We start from the raw sequence: 10,112 nt of genomic DNA on the forward strand, positions 1-10,112 counted from the left end.
TCGCTGCGTTCCTCGCGTCAGTCGTGGAATAGGGCCACTCATGCAAAGCAATGTTTCCGGCTGCTTCAAATGAGATTCATATCATGAACGAAACACTCTCTTACCTTACAGCGCAGAGAGAAAATGGTCCAGTGCTAACCCTCTCCCAGCGGCTTTATAAAGAGGTGATCTTGAGGGAAAAAACCCACTTAAGCTTGGGGTTTGGGGATGAGATGAATTCATCATTTTATAGGCCTGCATAAATGAAAGGCTTTCTGTGAGATAACCTGCTTCGTCTATTTTCACCCATAAAATTCAAACCTAAAAATGAATTATGAACGGAGTCTATTACTCTCCATATTGCAAATACAGAGCCTCAATCATCTTATGACCAGATAAAATGTTCAAAGATGCCATAATTTTAATATAGGCCTATGCTTATAATTCTTTCACAAGGTGGAAAAAAAAGGTATATTAGATTAGATTAGATTCAACTTTATTGTCATTACACAAGTACAGGTACAAGGCAACGAAATGCAGTTTAGGTCTAACCAGAAGTGCAATAGCAGCAAATAAGTATATATTTGTATATACAGATATACAGATATATACAGTATATACAGATATAATGAGGCATTCATATATAAATATTTAAAGTCCCCCTTTGGTGAAAATCAAGCTTTTAATGTCTGTGTTTTTTTTTTTTTTTTTATCTGCTTTAAGACAAACCATGTACAAATTCATGTCAACACCATTGCTAAGTATGTTCTCCTTTAAAACTGCAGTGATCTCTGAGCTGGTGTAAGTGAGTGGAGGCGGGGCTAATTTGCATATTCATCAAACTACGTAAACTAAATGAGGCAAGGGTGTAGCGTTACATTCAAGCTATTTTGAGGCATGAAGAAATGTTTTTTCAAGGGAAAAACGTTTAAATATGTAATTTTGGTGATTAAAGATGAGTTAAGGGATACAATTATTGACTACAGGGGGACGTGAACAACAACACAGTTCATCTGTTAATCAATTGTGAGTGAAAGTTGCTTTCAAGTGTGTTCCAAAGTTGATCTGAAACACACTTGTGGTTCGTCATGTGAGAAATACCTGAAGATATGCCAACCAACGAATTTGTTAACTGAATTTGAGGAGCTGTTATTTTTCTTACATGACATGAAGGCAGCACCATTGAAGTCGGTTATTCCATTGACGGAATTTTCCGGCTTTCTGTGTTTTCACTGTTATACGGTAGAGGGTGCTATTACACATCTTCTGAAAGAGTGCATAATCTTCGGATCAAAACACTGAAGAAGCAGCAGAAACAAGCGATAAAAGCTTGTAGTATTTAAAGAAACACGTTTTTCTCAGCTTTTTGTTCAAAATGTTGCTTTTTTGCTTACATTCAAGTGTTGATAAAAAAATAATGCATGCTTTTTTTTTTAAGCAGAGGCTCTGTTCTTTCTTTTTATATAATGCATGTTCAGATATTCATACAACAAAATATTCTGAGGGCCAGGAAAGTTTCGTGAAAATGATTGCTGGCAACTTAAAAAAAAAAAACCGCTGTCTGGGAAAAAGTTAAATATGAATATGTAATCATACCATATTGTATATCAAATTAATTTTAAGGCGTCTGTTTCACGATTACGTTTAAGTTAACATGAATATGTATAATAATTCTAAAGCATTTCTTAATCTTGTTAATGTCAACCTTTACTAATACATTATAAAAAAAAAAAAGTTGAATCTGTTTTATTACACTATCCCCTGGTTTCACAGACAGGGCTTAAGACTAGTCCTAGACTAAAATGTAAGTCTGAGCTGTTTCCACTGAAATAAACTTGCACTGACTGATCTTAAAAATATATCAGTGCCTTTTTAGTTTCAAGATGCACATCGGTAATGTTTTTTTTCTAAGCATGTTTATAAAAATTACTTAAATGTCCTAATTGATCTATGGTCTAATCCTGGCTTAGTCTAAGCCCTGTCTGTGAAACCAGGCCTATAATGCCTAATTTAAGCATAAATAATGTTAACAAAGATTTAAAAAATACTATAACAAATATTGCTCATTGTTAGTTCATGTTAGTTAATGCTTTAACTAATGTTATATGGCACCTTTAATGGCGTTCTTAGCTAGGTTTCAACAAAACAGAGAAAAAAATTACGTTTAATGTGAATATTTTTGCCATTTAGTAGATTTTTAATGAGAGATGTTTGAGTTCACGTCAAAATCTTTTTGATTTCCTTATCTTGGCAAATCTGAACACAGTTTTTGATGTTGAGAGTTGTCTTCCCCAGACAGCACATCTGAGAGATGTCAGCAGAAGTTTCCATTTGCTCACTATTTATTGTGTAATTGTCTAGGAGAAACCACTGAGAGGGAAGAGATCTTTCCCTTCCTATATACAGACCGGCCTCACACGTGGACTCTTCTCTCATTCCTGCCCCCTTCCCCTCCCTGCACTCATTTGTACATCATTATTCGCTAAGGGCTAGGATCATCCCACCCCCTCCCTGTGGTTTACACCAGAGATAATTGGAGGAAAACTCAGCACAGATCAGCCTATCTGGATCTAATTGTCCGCTCACCCTGGACTGTGCTCCTTGCCTCAGAGAAACCTGCACACAAACAGTGGCCTGTCAGCAGTAATTCCAAAATAATATACAATGATATTTTACGCTACTTTAAATTAATTCCTTTGGTGCTCCAATTAAAGATTCCGCTTGACCTATTCCCCTCTTTCTCATTGGTCATCTTTGTTTTTCTCTGGTATCTATAAACACGAAAGTGAGAGCCCATTTGTCTGCGTACGTTCTGCACACCCTGCCCTGTCTGTTCTCATAGGCGAAGTCACAAAGGAAAATACAGAGTGAAGCTGCAGGTTTGAAAACGAGAAATGAGGTCGTAAAACAAGTCACCGTCATCCTTGGCGCATTATCTGACAGCGGCGGAGGCACACACACAAAAAAAAAAGAAGCTTAATTTCACGTCGAGCATGTTTGTGCTTTTGCGGGGCGCTGCTGTGATTCGCTGAGGGCATGAGACGAGAGCAGAGAGCTGGGAATAAACCAAGCAGGATGTCATCTGTCACAGAATGCCAGCAAGGTGACAGACAGCCACCCGTGGCACTTTATTATCAGTGGGTGTAGTTATGAAAATTATAGCTGTGCTTCAAACAAACGGGGCATAATTCATGTCAAACCGCTCCCCAAGTTAAAAAATCATATTTTATAGATGGAGAATTGTTTACTGATTGTCGAGGAAGACGCTCTGTTTTGACAGTCTGCAAATGATACAGTAGTATTCTTTCTTTTCTTTTTTTTTTCTCTTTTTAAGGTGGTTGTGAAATCCTGAGCCTCTTGTTGGACATCAGTCTTTATTAGATGGTGAAAACATGAAGCGCGTGTGGGCTTTTGATGAATGGATTGCACTGACCGCCACACTGGTTCATTCACGTTGGTGGCCAGCAGAATTGATATCGCACAGGAGTTTGTTGTTGTTTTAAAGGAATATTCCAGGTTCTTAACAGCATTTGATGCATAATTAGTAGCATTACTTGGCCCTCACAGTGGAGGTAAATAGCTTTTTGTTTAGTTTTTTATCAGAAAAGTGAATTTTATAAAAGCACTAACAATAAGTTACTCCGCAAGAATGCATTAAACTGTCACAAAAGATTTCTACCTCAAATAAATTCTGTTCTTTTTTTAGCTTTCTATTCATCAAATAATCCTGAGGGGGAAAAAAATTCACATTTTCCACAAAAACATGTTTTTTAACATTGATAACAATAAGAAATGTTTCTTGAGCATCAATTCATCATATTAGAATGATTTCTGAAGGGACGCTGAAGACTGGAGTAATGATGCTGAAAATTCAGCTTTGCATCAAAGGAATACATTTCATTTTAAAACATATTCACATACAAAACACTTATTTTAAACTGTAATAACATGTCACAGAATTACTGTTTTTGGCTGTGTTTTTGATCACATAAATGGAGTCTTGGTGAACATTAAAGGCTTCTGGACACCAAGCTTTTGAATGGTAAGGTAAGCAAATTATGTTTTTCACACTAAAATCATGTTTTTCACACCAAAATATTGCCCCCCTTCACTTCCACTGTAAGTGCCTCAATGTAATTTCTTTTTTTTCTTCTTTTTTTTCCAAGTAAGGGGGGATGAGTGTGAATCATTTTTTTGTGGCAATCAGCATTATGCCACAAATGCTGCCGATTGAATTTTATTGAATCCAGCTATTCCTTTAATTAGGGGAAAAAAATACAGCAGACAGGGCAATTTTCCCTCAAAGTGCAGAGGCCGGGTGGATTATGATGGATCACACTGTATCCTTGAAAGCCATCACTGGGATATATTCTAGTTGGAGACCATCTTGAATCCGGTATGCTTTGGGAGCTGAATGCGGTGCTTAAATTTGTTCGCTGTGTGGTGGGTCGATCAACATTTAGATCCAGCGAGTTCATTTTATTCCGGCGGTGATTGCATGACAGTTCCCGAGACTGTGTAATGTGACTGTATGGGGTGTTGGCAGGCCGTTCTAATGTGATTGCGTATGCGGTGTGGAGCCGTCTAATGCGGGACTGTGTGCATTCGCTGGGCCGCAGCAAGTAAAGAGATGTTGCAGTGGGGAAGTCCTGCAGCACCATAATGTATTTACTCTGTAATTTGTGTCTCAGTGAGAGGCCATATATCCTGTTTAAGAGTGACACCTCCCCTCCCTGCGGCCCACTGTATCCCTGCCGCTCTGACGGAGACCTCAGCTCGCTGTGCTGATGGATGAGCACGTCAAAGCCACTCCTGCCGCAACACACACACACACACACACACACACTTCTGTATGCAGCGACGCATTCGGACACACAAACTTCAGTGTGCACAAATACGCATGTAGTAACTTACATCAAATCAGAACAGGTACATGTTTTAGTGTGGATTGTTTTTTATTTTTTATTGTTTTTTATTTTATAACACAGAATACTTTTTTGTGAGGCATAAAGTAAAAAATAAAGTTATAAAACTGTCCTGATGTCATAATGAAGAAAATCGTATACCCCACATATATATATTTAATTATTATTTCTTAATTATAATAATACTAATAATAATTATGTTTTTTATTATTTATTATATAATTTTTTTCCAAAAAACGTAATTTTTTTTCAATATAGTTAAAAAAAAACTTTTAATACAAAGATGTGTACTCTTACATATTCAAGGTGTAAGGAAAATATGTTATTCCTTTTTTCTTGAAAACTTAAATTGCTGAGAATTTGTTAAACTTTTTACAAACCATTTGAAACCAACATAATAAAAGCGCATTTATAAGATCTTGGCACTACATTTTTTAAATATGTTCCCTTTTCTTTAGTATGGACACTTATTTGTCTTTGACGCATATCATGAGCAGTGTTGGGGAATAACTAGTTGCATCTAGCGGTGCTACGTAATTTAATTACAAAATAAATGTAACTGCAATCCGTTACAGTTACTGAGAAAAAATGAGTAATTAAATTAGTTACTTATGAAAATTTATACGATTACAAAGGGAATTACATCTGAATATTTTCTGTAAAAAGCTAGGATGATAGAATATTAATTTGTTGCTTTGCCTGTTTTTGATGTGCACAATGCTTCCGGACATTTAAATAAGTCATGAACTGCATTGGTTTATTGTTTTATCATGTTTCCTGTGGTGCACTTATAATGTTAGTATGACTTTTACATAAACAATTTAATAAAATCATAATTTAGAAATAAAAGGCTTTTTTGAATGCTCTCTTTTAAGGGAGTGTCTGCTGTGAGACTTCAGTGTAAACACCCACTGCTGTGATTGGCTAACATCTTAGCATATGTAATAGCTAAATATTACATGTGGAATTCTCTCAAAAACTTTTAGCACGCTTTTACTATTACAGATCTTAAGGTTAACTACTCGTAAAAAAGTTTTGATTTTAGCATTATATTTAGATCGTGGCATGAAAAGTTGCAGGTTGTTGAGTGTATAAATGCAGTGATCTTGTCATAGCAAATCGATTTCTGCACATTTACGAATGCTTTCATCATAACTAACAGCGCAAACACGATGTAAACAAGAGATTCATTGATTATAACGGAAGTTTTGGAAGCATTGAAGTGTAAAGGGAATGTTCTTTGAACGCTTTCTATATATAATTTAATTTGTTTAAATAACAGATTATTTTCATCCTACTTATAGAAACAATGAGAAGTTGACTGTTTAGTCACTGGTTTGATTTACTGACACATAGACAAAGAACATTTGATTGTACATGAATCATTACATATCAGAAATCACTGGTCACAGATCAGGCATTAGAATCAACCCAGTGACTTACATGTTGTCGGATTACTGTCGAGTCCATTTCGTAAAAAGTCTGTTTGCAAAGCCTGCGCCGAAATTGCGACTGATTTACCAAAGTATCCACAGTGAAATGTACTGAATACAAATAAATAATTCTCAACTGAGACATTCACATTGTTGAAAATAAATATAACCAAATTTCTAGCATTAGGATCCTCTGGAAGTTAATGTTATTTTAGTCCAGTGATCCTGTATCTCTGTTCTCTCCTCGTCATCTCACTAAGTGGGCGGGGCCAAAGATGCAGTGATAAAGTAGGCCTTGATGTTCTTTCACCTATCTATAGGCACATTCCACAATAAGTCATTCTCTGGGCTTTGTTATAATAGGAACCATTTTTGGACTACCAAGGACGTTTTCAGTTCTGAAACTTACAGGATATACTTATAGTATGATGACCTTTTATTTGTCAAAAGCTCAAGGAAAATTGTATTTCTTGACCCCTTTAAAGGCCGTTTGGTAAAGCGATGCTATTCTGATGCTTTTGATTTGTTCTCTTGTTTGAATTTACAGCGCACCCCGTCTGCCAATTACATCAATCCACATTGCCGCTGAAAGCTTTAGGCTACAACCAGTCTTAAAGGGATGATACACGGGGCAACTTTTTGAGCAATGTTGCCGGGCAATGTTGCTGTCAATGGGCAACCAGATGAGACACAGGGCAACTAATTAGGGCAACGGACAGTTGGCAGTAGCCAATCAGAGAGGAGCAAATCTATTGCCATGGAGACAGACACCACAAAGATGAATGCTGAAACTTTTGCAGCTGTCACTGTTGTCTTAGCTTTTTCAACAATTATTTTACTTAAGTATCACTTATAACACAAAACTTAAAAATAATTTGCCATATTACATAAATTAATTCATATTACATGCATACATTCCATCTTTTTTTTTTTTTTTTTTTGTAGACAATGATTAATGACTCAAGAGTTTTTATTAAATGAGGCTCAATTACATTGTTGTTATGGAAATGTCATATAAGAAAATTAAGAAATATAAGAAATTAAGAACATTTTCAAACAAAATGTTATGCACAGTGATATTGTTACGCAACTGCTCAGAGATAAGACGTTGAGATCCAAATGCAGCTTTATTAGGGTTAATCCAGACACGTAATCCAAGAAACAGGCAGGGGTCGAAACACAGGTAAGCAGTCCAAACGAACAAACAAACAAACCAGGAAACACAGGCAGGGGTCAGAGGCAGGCAGGAGAATAATCCGAGGAACAGGCAGGGGATCCAGGAACCGGGAAACGATCAAGAAACGCTCAGAAGTGCAGTGTAACAACATACAAAACTTCGCGGAGAGTGAATGAGTGAACAGGGTACAAACAGAGCATCACAGTCCCGCCCACAGCCAGTGCCGGAAGTAAGAATTCAATACAATTTCTCCATTGACAGTTGGGGTATAAGCCATAAAAACGTAACCATACATGGTAGACTTAAAACCAGCTACGGCTGTACTAACTAAGCGATTGTATATGCTCATATAAATGCCAAAAGTTCATGGGGCACTAACCTTGTTTTGAGATAAATGCCTTTTATTTGCGATGTCTTGGATAAGTACTTCATTACCCACAATCCCGAACAATCCCACAATCCGACAGTGATGTATCTGATTGGTGGAACTCGTGGAACTGTCTGGTTAAACCCGCGAAGGTCCGTGAAGACTGAAGATCATTAATAAAAAAATGTTGCGTTTTTGCACGGTAGACTTATCAGTGTAATCATGATTTCCTTGGCTTCCTTTTAAGAGCGGCTTCCAGACGCTCAACAAAACAACAAAGACAACACCCAACAGTCCAGGTGGGTGGCGGAGACGGAGGCGGACCAGGGGGTGGGAAGGAGGGCCAGGTACGTGAAGCGGAAGAGGACCTGGAGACTGCGGCAAGACGGGAGACTAGGGCGGAGCAGGCAGTGCAGGCAACAAGACCCCTCGGGCGGCCACGGTGGAGAAGACCCTTCGGGCGACCACGGTGGAGAAGACCCTTCGGCCGACCACGGTGGAGAAGACCCTTCGGGCGGCCACGGTGGAGAAGACCCTTCGGGCGGCCACGGCGGAGAAGACCCTTCGGGCGACCACGGCGGAGAAGACCCTTCGGGCGGCCACGGCGGAGAAGACCCTTCGGGCGACCACGGCGGAGAAGACCCTTCGGGCGGCCACGGCGGAGAAGACCCTTCGGGCGGCCACGGCGGAGAAGACCCTTCGGGCGGCCACGGCGGAGAAGACCCTTCGGGCGACCACGGCGGAGAAGACCCTTCGGGCGGCCACGGCGGAGAAGACCCTTCGGGCGGCCACGGCGGAGAAGACCCTTCGGGCGGCCACGGCGGAGAAGACCCTTCGGGCGACCACGGCGGATAAGACCCTTCGGGCGGCCACGGCGGAGAAGACCCTTCGGGCGGCCACGGCGGAGAAGACCCTTCGGGCGACCACGGCGGATAAGACCCTTCGGGCGGCCACGGCGGAGAAGACCCTTCGGGCGACCACGGCGGATAAGACCCTTCGGGCGGCCACGGCGGAGAAGACCCTTTGGGCGACCACGGCGGAGAAGACCCTTCGGGCGGCCACGGCGGAGAAGACCCTTCGGCGCGGCCTCCATGGTCCCATCGCGGGACCTACTTTCGTTCCTACCAAAACATTAGTTCCGAGAAAATGGAGGAGAAACTGATAATCGCTGTTGCTGGGTTTCCTATCATTTATGATATGACGTTATTTTCATATAGGGACCAGTTACAAAAGAGAGAGAGCCCCGGCCGCGCACGCGCACTCACCTTCACTGTCTTCAAACAACACGTCTTGCTCTCTCTCCCTCGCGCATATTAATCAAAATATTTTTTTTCCTGACCAAATGTGACCAAAAGGGTTATAAAAATGCTGTCATTATAAAAGGTTTCTAGTGTCAATGTATTGGTTGTTTTTTTTCTGTTTACATTTCATGGTGTGACACAGACTTTAGAGTTGCCACCATGGTGAGTGATAAAAATGTGTTCCAGTGCTGAAAATAAAAAGATTTTTATCCAGAAATCTGTATTTAACCTCAGAACGATCTCAAAGTAAAACGAGGTGCTTAAGTCTGATTTTGTGTGTCTGTGCTTTAAAAATAAATTATTATAATCTTAATTCAAGTGATGAATGATTTTGAAAGTCTGACAGTATCAGTGTTAAGTAAGGTTAACCCTGCCTGGTGAAAATGCTTGAAAATGATTAACAGTTGAAACCATTCGTTAGAAATTTAGAAAAAGTAATCAAATCTAATCAGTTACATTACTTTAAGAAAGTAATTGAAACAGTTACACTCATTATTACATTTTAATTAGGGTCACTTGTAATCTGTATCTTATTACATTTCCAAAGTAACCTTCCCAACACAGTGCATGTGTACTGTACACAAATTAATACATAAACCACTCATTGCAACTACTTAAGCATCTCTGCATGTAAATTGCGCTCATTGTGGTCATGGCAGTGTGTGTCAAACACATGTTGCATGTATTGACGAGCCCAGCAGGCCTCTGTCACCATGGTAACAGATGTGCATGACTGAGAGGATTCTTCTCACCGCTTGTAAGACACATTTAACATGAGTTTATAGCTTATTTTCACCACTTCTAGCCTATAGTTCAATGTTTCTGGTTATTTTGGATGTTCCCCTATTTAGGTAATTGAGACTCTTCAAACCAGCTAATGAGCAGAATCAGGTGTTAGATAAGAGAGCGCAGTGTTGAGGCTCCTCCAGG

The sequence above is a fragment of the Rutilus rutilus genome (genome assembly GCF_951802725.1).
Source record: "Rutilus rutilus genome assembly, chromosome: 25".
Lineage (NCBI taxonomy): Eukaryota > Metazoa > Chordata > Actinopteri > Cypriniformes > Leuciscidae > Rutilus > Rutilus rutilus.